At 36.2% G+C, this 16,174-nt stretch overlaps 1 protein-coding gene across 1 annotated transcript in view; it reads left to right on the top strand.

Moving 5' to 3' along the window:
- The window catches only part of DOK6 (docking protein 6), a 364,941-nt gene that overhangs the window by 120,088 nt on the left and 228,679 nt on the right, over positions 1-16,174 (top strand). The window lies entirely within an intron of this gene.

The raw sequence follows: 16,174 nt of genomic DNA, 5'->3' as shown, positions 1-16,174 counted from the left end.
AATTGAGTTCTTCAGTACTTGAAACTATATATTTTTTTAATTTAATTTTATTTTTTTTTAAATTTTTTTTAATGTTTATTTATTTTTGAGACAGAGAGAGACAGAGCATGAACGGGGGAGGGGCAGAGAGAGAGGGAGACACAGAATCGGAAGCAGGCTCCAGGCTCCGAGCCGTCAGCCCAGAGCCCGACGCGGGGCTCGAACTCACGGACCGCAAGATCGTGACCTGAGGTGAAGTCGGACGCTTAACCGACTGAGCCACCCAGGCGCCCCATTAATTTTAAATAAAAAAGAGTAAATAATGCTGGATATCATGTCTAGATGCTATAGGTGTATAGGCAAACCTTAGCTAAACATGATTGGTAGTTAACTAATAGGGCACACCTAGAACTGGTTTCATAAGCTTAGAAAAATAACCATAGTCTCCTTCAGCTTTTTTGTATTCTTTGGGACGGATATATATTAATGATCATACCAATACTCTTTTCCACTCTGTGTCCTTTACTAGAGGAACATAATTGTGCCCATTAGTTATGTTAAGTGGTATCATATACCAAGCCATAGACAGATAGGCTGAAGACAAATCAGAGCCCGGGTAAATTGTAATAGGCATATAATTGTTAACAGCGGTTGACTTGCTAGAATTTCACACATCATTATTCAGTTGACTTCTTTTTGAGGGAAGTGGATTTTCTTCCCTCCCTCCTTCCTCTTTCTGTTTCAGGTATAATAAGACTCAGCTGCAGATTGAGTTCATTGTATTGCTTGATGGCTGCTATCATCATCCTTTTCTGCAATATTTGATCAATCGGTTTTATTCCCATCCTTAACCCCATTTATCTCCCCTCCTCTAAAGATAATCATTATAATTATAATAAGTTTGATGGGAAACTGTGGGATTCTTACAAATGTATACTGTTGATTTCTTGAACATGTACTACATTGTTAATTCACTTAAGTACTATTCTATTATAACTTACTGTGTTTCTTATTTTTATTCATGCCGCGTTGTGGCTTTTAAGATCCATTTGCATTTCTATGTGTCCATTTTGCCACTTGCTTCTGTTACGTGATACCCTATAGTTTCCATCCATTATATTTTACTTTTCCATTTTCCTAGTAACAGAAACTAGGTTGCTAGAACTTCTCATTATCCCAAACAATACCGTAATTAAGATTTTTGTACTGTGTTTTTATGACCCAACATGAGAAACTTTCTGAGACATAGAAAAAGAATGAGATCATTGTGTTAAGGATATATGAATACTTAAATATGTACTACCTGTGACTTTCCAGAATGTCTCTCCTTTCTTCACATCTACTGGGTGTGTGAGGGTTCTGTAGTCTCGCATTTCCATGGACACTTTCCATTATTTACTGACTTCTCTGAATCTGATGCGTGTAAATCGATATGAAGTTGTGTTTTAACATGGGTTTTTCTATTCCCAATTAATTTGAAAAATTCTCCCTACACCTGTTTGCTTTCGATGTTTGTTCTTCCAGGAATTCCCCAATCATATCATTTGTCCACTTTCCTACCAGAGTTCCTGCATTTTTCTTGCTGTTTTGTAAGGTTTCTTTGTCTCTTCTAAATATTAGATTACTTCAGGGTTAGACACGGTAAATAATTTCTCACCTCTGTCATCTGTCTATAACTTTATGGAGTCTTGCATTAAACAGAAATTTGCAAATTTGGATGATTTCAAATTTTTCGTGAGTTCGAGTTCGGCTTTAGCCGTTGCGTAAGAAATACTAACCCACCCCACACATCGTGAAAGATATTATCCTACATTTTATTCAGTTAACATTAGAGTTTTGCTTTTAATATTTTTGCCTTTCACCTATCTGGTGTTCAGATTTGTAAATGGAATTAGGAATTTCATTTTTTTTAAATATTCAGGGGTCAGTTTTCACTCGCCCATTTATTAAACTTTTTTTATCTTTATAGTTACTATGGTGACATACATTACACACAACACACACAGTTTTCTCCGATTTCTCTATTCTGTGCTGTCTACTCATGTGTTCTTGTAGCCCTAACACGCCTCTGTTTTTTTTTTTTTTTTAGCCCTAACACGCCTCTGTTTTTTTTTTTTTTAATTTTTTTTTTCAACGTTTTTTATTTATTTTTGGGACAGAGAGAGACAGAGCATGAACGGGGGAGGGGCAGAGAGAGAGGGAGACACAGAATCGGAAACAGGCTCCAGGCTCCAAGCCATCAGCCCAGAGCCCGACGCAGGGCTCAAACTCACGGACCGCGAGATCGTGACCTGGCTGAAGTCGGACGCTTAACCGACTGCGCCACCCAGGCGCCCCAACACGCCTCTGGTTTTAAAAAGTTACCGTGCTATCACGCTCTGCTGGGACATTTGGTAGGCTATTTCTTCCACAATGCATTTGGTTCTCATTTCCTGAAGTTGCTTTAGCAGTTGTCTAAGAACATGTATATAATGCCCTCTTTTTACTCAGCTTCTCTTCAAGGTTTAAATTTTTCTCAAAAAATTTCCTAGATACTTCACAGGGTTTTGTTTTTTTTTTTTGTTATTGTGAAGGTAGTATTGTATTGTATTGTATTGTATTCTGTTGTATTTTGTTGTATTTTATTTTATTTTCTGATTAATAATAACTAGTGTAGAGAAATTCCATTGTTTTTTTGTGTTTACTGTAATTGACAATATTGCTGAAAGCTTTTGTTTTCTCTAATAGTTTTTTTGTTGACTGTTGGCATTTGTATGTCAGTGATCATTGCCTGCAAATATTGATAGTTTCATTTATTTCTTTCCTAGTCTTTTTCTTTCTTTTTTTTTTCTTCTTTCCTTATTCTCCAGGACATGTTTACCTTACAGCAGCGATAGAAGCATACCTGCCAAGTTTCTACTAATAAATGGAATGCGTCTAATGCTTGTGCATGAAGTATTTTTTCTTCTTTAACCTTTTTTTTTTTTTTAATTTTTTTTTTCAACGTTTTTTATTTATTTTTGGGACAGAGAGAGACAGAGCATGAACGGGGGAGGGGCAGAGAGAGAGGGAGACACAGAATCGGAAACAGGCTCCAGGCTCCGAGCCATCAGCCCAGAGCCTGGCGCGGGGCTCGAACTCACGGACCGCGAGATCGTGACCTGGCTGAAGTCGGACGCTTAACCGACTGCACCACCCAGGCGCCTCTCTTCTTTAACCTTTTAAACAAAGAAAATTCCTTTCTATTTTTGATAGAGTATGAGTTACTTTCTCATAAAATGTGTTGAACTTTATCAGTGATTTGATTTTTTATCTGCTGAGATAATTATGTAATTTTTCTCACATAATCTGTAATTTTGAGAAATTCATTTGGATACATCCTGATGTGAATTATACTTTTACTCCTGAAATAAACCTTACTTGCATGTTGGGATTTTTTTTCATTAATAAGTAAAATAACTTTTTTTAATTTTTCATATCTTATTTTAGGATCAATATTAGACCAGGCTCAGAAAGGTAAAACATGTTTGTTTTTTTTTTTTTTCTGGAATATCTTGCAGAAGATATTGATTAATCATATCTTGCAAGTTTAGTAAAACTCAATTATGAAATAGTCTAGAAATGAACTGTTAGGAGATGAATGTATTGTTTTGTTTAAGTTTTCTAATTTTTTTGCTGCCACCTTTTGACATTTAGTATTTTTCTAGATATATATCTTTTCATCTAGTTTTTCAAATTAGTATTCATTTGTTTGCAAGCTTATTAATATTTAGATGTTTTGTTTGTTCAGTTTTTCCCTATTCAATGCTGTACTTAATTTATCTCCACCTTCTTTCTTTTTTCTTTCATCTAACTTGCCAGAAATCCCTTTTATTAATCTTTCCATATGGAAACTTGTTATTTTTGCTTTTGTGAAACTTGTCATTTTTTTCTTCATCTCAGTGATTTCTGCCATTATTGTTTTTATTTCTTTATTTATTGAAATGCTCTTTCTCTTTTTAACTTCTTAAACTGAATGCCTGAGTTCTTTGTTTTCAACCTTTTTTATTCATGAAAAGTATTTTCCAGCCCATGTTTTTCATGTATTTCTTTTTTAGTGTCTCAAATCTTAATGTGTACTGTCCCATTTTCATTAAAATGTATTTTGTAACTTAACTGATAGTTTCCTTTTTAACTCAGATGTTCTTAGAAATATGTTATTTACTTTTTATATGTGTGGAATATTTCATCATCAATTTATTATAAATTTTAGTTGTGTTGTATTATGGGGGTATAATGTAATTGGTATAATTTGGGTCTCCTGAGTTTACTTATCCTATTTTATCACCTGATACCTGTTCAAGTTTTATAAATAATACAGATGGACTAGAAAAACCCATATACTTGTTTTGTTGTTGATAGTAGATATGAAAGTGTAGGTCTGTACGGACAATGTAAAGTAACTCGACTCTTAATCTTATCTGGCAGAACTTCCACATCTTTGCTTATGAGTGGGACAGATTTACCATTTAACTTCCTTGTGAACTGTCAGATAATTTTGTCACCTGTGATTATAATTTGTCCTTTTTAAAAAAAATTTTGCTATGCTACGTATGTATCTACGGATTCCAAAACCACTTAGGACAGGCTATAAGGATGCATCACACTGCTTTTGGCATCCATATTATCTTGCCTGAGAACCGGATTTGATGGGATATCCAGGCAGCCATAATTTCAACTATTCATCCAGGGTCTTAACCTGCAGGCAGGTTCTCTTGCACTTTTCCAGTCTTGTTTTCAGGAGGATCCCAGCTTGTGACGCTTGTAAAGGGTGACTGACGTGCCCCTGCAGATTTTGTGCGTAAACACGGCTTTGTGTCTTTGAACAGCTGCAACAGCTTTTTTACAGCAAGGGCCTCCAGGGCTGTTGTCAGTTGTTTTTCATGCCACCAGTGCTGGACCTTCGTAATGTACTACTTTCCATCTGCTGCTATGTAACGTAAGGTCCGCAGTCTTGGTCAATTCGTGGTAACTCTTCCTAGCTGTCAGATGTACACAGCTAACATTGAACTTCTTTGATCAACAGGTACCTTTTCCTGTGTTTTGGTTCCAAAAAACACCAACAAGAGCAGAGTTCCAAAATGCACAATTCATATAACCTCTTGCTCAGATATTAGTGAATTTTTCAGATCTTTGTGACAATTACCGACAGATCTATGATTAGAGACCACAGAGGAAGTTTCTGCAAAGAGATGTTTGATTTGTTTGAAAAGGTCAGATAGGAGATTCCTCCTAACTCTGATATAAGGAAGAGAGTGAGTCCACCAACAGTCTTTTCAACGCTACTTGTACTGATATTTCAGGCTGATGGTAGGCTCCCTATGGTGATGCTTTTCTGTTCCCTGATAATGTGTTCAAACCAGTGAAGTTAAGTTATTATTGGCTACATAGAGACTATAATCAAGCACAGAAGAGGCCAAAAATCTCTGGAGCTGTCAGAACTTTTCATCTGGACCTTTCAATTGTCTCTTTTGGCATAATTTTCTCCACGCCTACTCACTGATACCCTAGTTTAAAGGGAATAACAACCTGAAAGTTGAGGATCTCACCAGCTCCGTATCAGGTTAGCCTCAGTGGTGGTCCCCCCTCAGAAATCAATAAATGATTTTTCTAGAAAATAATGGTTTTTCATGTTTTATTACCGTATCACTGCATTTGCCCCAGGACCCCGACACTGGCAGACCTCAGTGGCAAAGAGCACTTGTGTGAATGGTCCTCCGCCTCCCATCTGCTTGAGCTCTGGGGGAGCCACGTCATGGAGCTGCATGATCATTTGATTAAGCACCAATAAAAAAAAGAAAAAAAACCACATATTTAATGCTTTTAGATGGGTCGTGATAACCAGAGTTATCCTTGCTTTGTAAATTTTTTTAAACATTTATTTATTTTCGACAGACAGAACACCAGTGGGGGAAGAGCAGAGAGAGGGAGACACAGAATCGGAAGCAGGCTCCAGGCTCTGAGCTGTCAGCACTGAGCCTCACACAGGGCCCGAACCCATGAACCGTGAGATCTTGACCTAGTGTCCTTGCTTTTTAAGAAACTATCAGGCTCAGTCTATGAAGTGTCCAACTTGATTTGGGCTCAGGTAATGATCTCGTGGTTTGCAGGATTGAGCCCCATGTTCAAATTCTCTCTCTCTGTCTGTTCCTCCCCCACTCTCTCTGTCTCTCTAAATAAATAAAAATGTAACAAAACATAAAGTATTTTGTTATTAGAGAAATTGGAGTATATACAAAATTTTTTGTGATTTTTTTTTTTGAATCATTTTTATCTTTAAGACTACTCACTTTATAACAAACAGGGGTAGCTATCATCAAATAATTGTGTGCAGTTGTACTCATTTCCTAGGGCTGGTCTACCAAACTGCCACAAACTTGGTAGTGAAAGTCACAGAAATTTATCGTCTCATGGTCCTGGTTCCTAGAAGTCAGATAGCAAGGTGTCAGCAAGGCTGCGCTCTAACAAAACCTCTGGGGGCGGCTTTGCTTGCCTTCTCCAGCCTCTGGTGGCTCCAAGTGTTCTTTGGCTGTGGCAGTGTCACATCAGTCACCTTCCCATGGCTGTTTCTACTTTGCCCTTGCTTCCAAGCCCCCTCCGCTCTTCTCGTGTAAGAACACTTCATTGGATTTAGGGCCCACACTGAATCCAAGATGATCTCCTCCAAAATCTCTAATTCAATTACTTCTGCAAAGAGCTCTTTCCCGAACAAGGATCATTCAAAGGATCTAAGGCTTAGGACTTGGAAATACCTTTTAGGGGCCACTGTTCAACCCAATGCAATAATGAAGATTTCATTTTGTACATCCGCTAAGAGAAGTTACAGGAGCTGTATAGTTACTGTTATGTCTGTGTTGTAAAACGATAGTTCTCAAAATAAGAATGGTATTTTAGCTGACTGGTCTGTTTCATGCCTTTTTGTTCCTTAGAGTCAGTGATACATATTATTAGACATGCTAAATTTATCCTGGGGAGAGAGAGGAGAGGTTGAAAGGGGAGGAAGTTGGGGGCGGGGGGAGAGGAAGAGGGCAGGGAGGAGAAAGGGAGGACAGAAAGAAGTACATAGTTTTCCTACTTTAGTACATATTTTCTTATGGATTAATTTTCTGCATTTCTTAGACCTAAAAATAGATTATCACTACACTTTATAATAGACTACCTCAAAATACTTTAGGGGTAATAAAGTAATGAGTTTTCCTGTTATTCCTTTTGTTATCCTTACAATTTGAGTCTTTTTTTGTCATTGACTTCACCTTCTTGCAATAACTTCTTGATTAACAATTATTTGCCATTAATAAATGGCATGATGCTCAAAGCAATAGCTGTTGCATAAATTGATGAAAAGAGCACACTAGTTTGAGAAACAGGAGGCATGGCCCTGATTCTGGTCATCACTTTGACTAACTGTGTGATGGCCAACCAGACAGGGGTGGCCATTTCCCATTGTTCAATGAAGGAAGCTCAGGAGTAGGTTTGCTTTATTAGTTAGAATGTTTTTGGCTGCAAGTAACAGAAAATTCAAATCAAACAACTTACAGAAGAGCATTGTCGCATATGAGCATATCGAGAAGAGCCAGAAAAAGGAACTGGCTTCAAGGTTAGTTGGTTCAGTAACCCGTGTTCAAGAATGAAAATTAAGGATCTGTTCCGCCCCCCATCGCTGCTCTGCCGCCTTAGGATTGCCTTCATCTTTAACCTAGTAGAATGATAGCTGCAGCATTTCTGAATGATGACATCCAGACAGCATCCGTTGGGGAAGAGGGATGATTTTAGCCCAAGGCTATCTCCGTATCAGAAAACATTAATCAGAAGCAACCAGAAAACTTTTGTTCACATCTTATTTGTCATACTTAGGTTACAGCCTCTTTCCTAAACCGATCATGAGCAAATAGACCATCAGCCCAAGAATACCAAGTTCTACCATGATACTTGAGGTGAGAGACCCCCACCAGGGCACTTGAGCTGTAGAATGCAGGGGTAGCTAGCTGAACAAAATTAGGTTCTGGTAAGAATGAAGGAGCTGGAATCAGATGCTGTGTACACAACCAGTCGTGACTATTATAGAAAATTCCAGTTCTAGTATAATTTTATCTATAATCACTCTTTTCTAAATGATGCATTTCATAAGGTGGTTTAATATTTGAGAGACCTTAAATGTTTCAAAGACATAAACTAAACTTGCAATTACTGATTAGATACATGCTGGGGTGGTCAAATAATAAACATTGGAGGACTCTATCACAGCACATAATATCAGAGCACAGAGACATGAAGAGCTTCGAAAATGAATTACATTGATTTTTTTAGTGTTATGCATTCATGTTTTTCAGTGACAGGAGACAAATACAAAGAAAATAGCTACTGGAAAATTGATGTAAATTTTACTAGAAAGAAACCATTGTAAAATTCCTATGCAAATATTGTCACCCAGGTATTGGAGCATACAATGTATAGGGTGACACCAGTATTTAAATTCTTATTATGAAAGCTGAGGATTTAAGCATGGAAAGATTGATATTTATTAATTGTAATAATTTTTAAAAAATAGTAAAATCCCCATCTCCTTTTCTTACTAGAAAGATCAATATTCCCTATTTTAATAAAGTGACATTTTATTAAACCAGTTCCTAAAATGTACCATTTTATTCTCAAAAATAAAATCTTTGACTTAATTAAAACAACCATAGAAAATTAGTAAAATACCAGGATTAAAAGAAGTATTAGTAAATTAATAAAAAAGGAGAGTGCAATTTATTTTCTAATTCATTTTGATCTACTTTTTAAAAGTCTGTTAACTTTTTTCACTTTTCAAAATGTAGTTAGGTTTATAGAAAGAAATTGAGCACTTAAATATAGACAGGTATCTAATCTCAATTGTCATGACAGCAAACCTATAAAAGATACTTTAAAATTCAGAGTAATCTCATTATATATGTTTCTTTCACCTTGATCCTTTACACATGTTTTAATTAGATTGTTTGGGGGTTGTTTTGCTATTGAGTTACAGGAGTCCCTTGTACATTTTGGATAATAATCTCTTATCGTGATTTGCATGATACATGGTTTGCAAATATTTTCTCTCAATCTGTAGATTGCCTTTTCATTTTGTTGATTGTTTCCTTTGGCGTGCAGAAGCTTTTTTTGCGAGGACCATTTGATTTCACTTATATGTGGAATCTAAAAAATAAAACAAATGAATAAACAATCAAACAAAAAGTCGAATCAGACATATTAATACAGAGAACAAATTGATGGTTGCCAGAGGGGAGATGAGTGTGAAGATGGGAAAAATGGGTGAAGGGGAGTGGGAGATACAGACTTCCTGCTTGGAATGAATGCCCATTCACAGGAATAAAGGTACAGTGTAGGGAATAGAAGCCATCGTATTGTAATAGCATTTCATGCTCACAAATGGTAGTTCTACTTCTAGTGAGCACAGCATAGTGTATAAAGTTGTTGAATCACCATGTTGAATACCTGAAACTAATGTAACATTGTGCGTCAACTATACTCAAATTAACAAATAAATAGAATTAAAAATAATACTTCCAAACTCACGTTATAAGCCCAACATCACCATGATACCGAAGCCAGACAAAGACATCACAAGGAAAGAAGATACAGGCTGATCTCTCTGATGAACATAGATATAAAACTCCTCAATAAAATACTAGCAAACCAAATTCAACAACACATCAAAAAGACTACACACTATGTCCTAGTGGGATTTATCCCTAAGATACAAATTTGGTTTAATATATGCAAATCAAGCAGTGTGATACCTCACATTAACAGAGTGAAAGATCAAAAACATAATCATCTCAATAGATGCAGAAAAAACCTTTGACAAAGTGTAACGTCCAATCACGATTAAAAAAAAAAAAAACCTCTCAATTAAATATGTATAGAAGGAAATTTCTTTAACACAATAAAGATGTTTATGAAAAGCTCACAGCTAACATCATAATCAGTGGGGGAAAACTGAAAGCTTTTACTCTAAGATCCAGTACGAGGTTGGGATGCCCACTTCTATTCAACATACTACTAAGTACTAGAATGAGCAATTAGGCAAGAAACGAAATAAAAAGCATCAAAATCAGAAAGAAAGGAGTGAAATTATTTCTGTTTGCAGATGACATGATCTTATATGTATAAAATCATAAAGACTCTTTTCTTAAAAAAAGTAAAACCCTATTAGAGCTAATAAATGAATTGGGGTGCCTGGGTGGCTCAGTTGGTTAAGCGTCTGACTTCTGCTCAGGTCATGATATTACAGAGTATAAGTTCGAGTGCCGCGTCAGGCTCTGTGCTGACAGCTCAGAGACTGGAGCCTGCTTTGTATTCTGTGTCTCCCTCTCTCTCTGCCCCTCCCCTGCTGGCACCCTTGTCTCTCAAAAATAAATAAACGTTAAAAAATTAAAAAAAAAAAAAAAGAACTAATGAATTAAGTTGCAGAGTACAAAATCTACATTAAAAAATCAGTTGCATTTCTTTATAGCAACAGTGATCTCTCCAGAAAGGAAATCAAGAAAACAATCCCATTTAAAATACCATGGAAAAGAATAAAACACTTGGGAATAAGTTTAACTGAATAGGTGAAAGATCTGTTGCTAAAAGGTATAAAACATTGACAAAAGAAATTGAAAAGACACAAATGGAAATATCCTGTGTTCGTGGGTTGGAAGAATTCATATTGTTAAAATGCCCATACTATCCATAGTGATATATGGATTCAGTACAATCCCTATCAAAATTTCAAAGACATTCTTCACAGAAACAGAAAAAAAAAAATTCTAAAATTTATATGGAACCACAAAAACCCTGAATAGCCAAAGCGGTCTTGAAAAGGAACAAAACTTTAGAGATTGTATTTATTTATTTCCAATTATATTAGAAAATACGGTAATTAAAAGCTTAGTAATTACAACAGTGTGGTAATGGCATAGAAGCAGACACATAGACCAATAGAACAGAACAGAGAGAGCCCAGAAATACATATACTCGCACATATATGTGTGTGTATATATATGTATATAATAATGGGTACCTGGTCAGCTATGTTTTGAGAAGAATGCCAAGAACACACAAAGGGGAAAGGACAGTGTCTTTAATAAATGCTAGGAAAACTGGATATCCACATGCAAAGAAATGAAATTGAATTCTTTTCTACACCATACACAAAAATCAACTCAAAATATAAATTTTTTCCTACAGAAATTAAGTGTAATTTTTTTTCTACAGAAAATTAAAAATAATTTTTTCCTACAGAAAGAAGTTATGTGTTTCATCTTTGAACCTTCTGACTCAATCACTGTGAATTCCTTAGGGATTACTCCTTGACATGAAAATGAAATAGCTCCGATTAGCAAAGTCACTACTTATGTATGTTTATATTTGGGTTTTAATTGTATCACTTAATAACACCTTTAAATTGTTGACCATGTCATTTATGGACTTAGACCTGAACTGCCTGAATCCTTTTGAAGTAACTTTCCTTCCATTAAATTCTGCTAATTTCATATTTATTTGAAGTAATTAACTCTTTTATTAAACTTTAATTGTATTTTGTACTTCTATAGCCATGTGAATAAACAGTATTTAGAAATATATATTGTTAAATGATGCACTAATTTATTGATGTATATTACTGAAATGCTCTAGAATTTCACAATTTTAATGTGTTGATTATTTTTATGTCACATTGACAGGTTTTAGACTAATAAAAACATTTTTATTTTTAAAAATTAAAAAAATATTATTTTAAAAGTAGTTTTTATCTCAGAAAATACCAAGTTCCCACTGAATGGTAAATCCATACAGTACCAAGAGGGAGATGTAAAGATAGGGGATTCAGATATATTAGATCTTGACCTGAATTGTTATGATTCAAAAATATTTTTTAAGATGAATTTTTATTAAAAAGGAACAGTTCTGGGGTGTCTGGGTGGCTCAGCTGGTTAATCGTCTGACTTTGGCTCAGGTCATGATCTCCAAGTTCGTGAGTTCAAGCCCCCCACTGGGCTCTGTGCTGACAGATCAGAGCTTGGAGCCTGCTCTGGATTCTGTGTCTCTTTCTCTCTGCCCCTCCCCTGCTCGTGCTCTGTCTCTCTGTCTCTCTCTCTCTCAAGAATAAATAAACATTTTTTTAAAAGAATTTTAAAGGAACAATTCTGGAGATACGAAAACTTCTTAGAAAGCCTTCTGGTACGATTTTATAACATTTTATAATTTAGTATAATACTTGCATTTCCTAACCAAGACAACCTGAGAAACAGAATTTTATCCCCTTCATGAATATTTTGCTCTCCTGGCCTGTCTTTAATGTCTTAGAGCACGTGCTGAAATGCATGGCATCACACTCTTGGTCAGCAACAAAGAGCCTTGCGCTATTCTGGAAACCTCCGTAGCAATGTCTGCTTAAGGAGGTTGTCTACATTTCTAAATTTCTAAATGTAAATTTTACAGAAGAGCAAACACAGTGTTCACCCTACATCATCTGTCAGATTGCCTAAGGCACAGAAGTTGGAGAATCCCCAGTGCTGGCTGCATTTTGCTAAGCTATCCATTAATTGGTTTTGTTGATTTTTGCTATGAGAGGACAAAAAAGATGGAACTCAGGATGTCTGTTCTAATATTCTTTTATATTTGTGAGGAAAATATTTGGGGATGACCCTTGAGCAGAATAGTAAATGCTTGTATGATACTGTTTTGTACAACCAGATATTACACATGATATAGCTTATATAGCAGTGTATAACTTTTAAGTTCACCTGTCAGAAATTGCATGAATTTTTGCACAACACATAATCTTCATTGCTTTTAGATTCTACTTAATTTGGGTAAGATCCTTTGTTTACTTAAAATTAATAGCACTTGAAAATAATCTTTTTCAAACGTAACTTCACTTTGCTAAGTTAGGATAAAAATCAAGTTAAAATTTGAGTCACTTAACAAATCATTTAAAAATCCAAGAATTTAACTTTACTTGAGAATATGCTTTAAGGTACTTTAAATATAGTATGTGAGTCATTGTTCTAATAAAAGCATTTTTACTCTTCTCCCCAAGGTATTGATCCTCTGAAACTGTGAGATATTGGTGTCTAATTTCTCTTTCTTGGAAGAGGAAATGAGTATTTTCAGATACATAGATATATAAGTAGATATAAAAAAACATACATAGTATATGTATATTTGTGTATGTGCATGTATATGAAGCAAATCTTTTTTCAGTTATTTTGCTTAAAATCACTTATTTTACCGATTTTAATTTTGCATGTTAAATTTTTTTTATTTTCTCAATGTTTATTTATTTTTTTGAGAGAGAGAGAGACAGAGAGAAACAGAGCATGAGTGGGGAAGGGGCAGGGAGAGAGGGAGACACAGAATCCGAAGCAGGCTCCAGGCTCCCAGCACAGAGCCCAACGCGGGGCTCGAACTCACAGACTGTGAGATCATGACCTGAGCCGAAGTCAGACGCTTAACTGACTGAGCCACCCAGGCGCCCCAATTTTGCATGTTAATGTTAATGAGAATAATTACAAATAGAAAAACAAACATCTAAAAAAGATGCCTTAAAATGAACTTTTCAGCAGTGTGACAGAACTGTAAAATCATTGGGACAGAGAATAAAAAGTCTCCCCTGGACAGCCTACACAGCAACCCTGAGAAATGGGTTTGTTATTTTATGAGGCTGAGTCTAGGTCACTACAGATTTTAGAAGGGAACATGGCAAATAACCAGGCTTTCCTCACAGTTTTATTTCACAGACATTAGTCTCCATGGCATGGGTACAATTTTTGGTCTTGAATTGATGCTTTTAATTATTTTGTTGCTAGCGTGTCCTCATCAGCATCAAAGGTAGCATCTTCAAAATTGGAGGACTAAAAATTTAAAAATACATGAAATATATCTGTACGTTTTTCTCCACCTCAGACACTAGCTGGTAATTGCTAGGCTAGTGCTTCTAGGATGACGTTGCGAGTCATGGATGGAATTAAATCTTTTCAGCAACATCCTGCATTTGCGATTAAAGCATGTGTGATTAAAAAAACAAGCACTGAACATGGATCAAGCAAGTCAAAGCTGGTACCCTTCTCAAAGACAAGGGCAATACCCAGCTCCTGTCCACTCCAGCCATCCCTTCCCACCTAAGGCGGGAAGGACTGAGACCCACTTGTGAAGTCCACCTGTTAAGTCCAAAACCAAGACCTTAAAAAAAAAAAAACAAACAACTGAGACCTTACCCTAGAACTAGCGAATGCTTGCCCCGCCCCCCTCACCCCCCACACACACCTCACCACCAGGCCAGCCACGGCCTACTTTTTTTTACCCAACACACATGTCTGGCTATGAAGACAAAATTATAAGAACGGAGAAAAAATGGAACATATAAAATGCACAATTAAAATAATAAAATGCAGAAAAAGAGTACAAGACAAAAATAGGAAAAAAGAACGAGGGCAACAGAGAGAAAGCAGCAGCAAATATGGTAGATGGTACAACTACATCAATGAGCACTTTAAACACCAACAGTCTAAATGCACCAATTTTATTTCATTTATTTATTTATTTATTTATTTATTTATTTATTTATTTACTTACTTATTTATTTGAAAAAGAGCAAGCACATGCAAGCAGGGGGAAAGGGGCAGAGAGAGAAAGACTCTCCAGCAGGCATCACGCTCAGCATGGAACCTGATGTGGGGCTCGATCCCATGACCCCGGGATCATGACCTGAGCCAAAATCAAGAGTCACATGCTCAACCAGCTGAGCCACCCAGGTGCCCCTAAATGCACCAATTAAAAGACAGAGATTGTCAGAGTGGATCCAAAAACAAGATCTAACAACATGTTTTCAAAAAGGAACCCGCCTTAAATATAAAGACACACATAGATTAACAGTAAATGAGTATAGAAAAATATATCAGGCTAACATTAGTAAAAAATATAATTAAAAATTTCGTTAAAATATACCGTGCTAACATTAATTTGAAAAGGGGAGGTCGTTTTTTAATTTCAGACAAAGAAGACTTCAAAAGGAAAGTTATCAGGAATAAAGAAGGTCATTACATATTGTAAATTGGTCAATCCTACAAGAAGACATAAAGATCTTTAATGCGGGTGCACCTAACAACAGAGGCAAAAGTTGATAGAACTACAAAGAGAAATAGATGCATCGACTATCATAGTTGGAGTCTTCAATATCCCTCCATCACAAATGGACAGATCCAGCAGGCAGAAATTCAGTAAGGACAGAGTTAAACTCAACAGCACCATCAGTCGACTAGATATAATAGACATCTACAGACAGTATCATCAAACAGCAGAACACATTCTTCCCAGCTCTCACAGGACATTCACCAAAGGACACCACATTCAGGGCCACCAATCGTACCTGAACAAATTTAAAAGAATAGAAATTGTACAATATCTGCTTTCAGATCACAGTGGAGTTAAACTAAAAATCAAAAAATCGATCAATCAATCAATAAACTAAAAATCAATAATGGCAAGATAGCTGGAGAATCCTAAGATGTATGGAGTTAAACGACACACTTCTAATCGATACATGGGTCAAATAAGGAACCTCGAGGGAAATTTTTCAATATTCGAACTAAGTGAAAATGAGAACAAACCTGTCAGACCTTTGTGTTAGAAGAAGTAACAACATGCAGCATGCTGAGAAGCAAATTAAAAAATTTACCTCATACAACAGTATTATTGCCATGTGTCTGCAGAGCAATTGGGAGAATAGACATTTCCCATTTCTGTGGACTGTGGAGAAAAATAAAAGGTGCACAAGTTGTAGCAGAAGACCTTGTGCTCCATAAAAAGTTTGGAGCCAGAGTAAATAAGTGTGTTTAATGTTTACTCATTGCCAAATGAATAAGGAATTGCTAACTTGGGTGCATGAATCGTGGGTGGGCCTTAATGAGAGAATGTGGTGAGGTAGCAGTGGGTACGTGAAGTTATGAACACCAGGTCATTTTTCAGGGAAGCGAGCCCATTGCTTATATTTAAGGACCTCAAATTTTCAAGCCACTCGTTCTACCAGTTGACGGGTGCCATTTGCATCGTCACTGTGGTCTTACCAGGAACTTGCACCATGGTTGAGAGTTAGGAGAGGGGTGAGTTATTAAATCCAATCAGTGTTTAACAGAAATTTACTGAGAATCTT

This window comes from Neofelis nebulosa, chromosome 11 (genome assembly GCF_028018385.1).
Source record: "Neofelis nebulosa isolate mNeoNeb1 chromosome 11, mNeoNeb1.pri, whole genome shotgun sequence".
Taxonomy (NCBI): Eukaryota; Metazoa; Chordata; class Mammalia; order Carnivora; family Felidae; genus Neofelis; species Neofelis nebulosa.
This window is presented reverse-complemented; position numbering and strand designations above follow the sequence as displayed.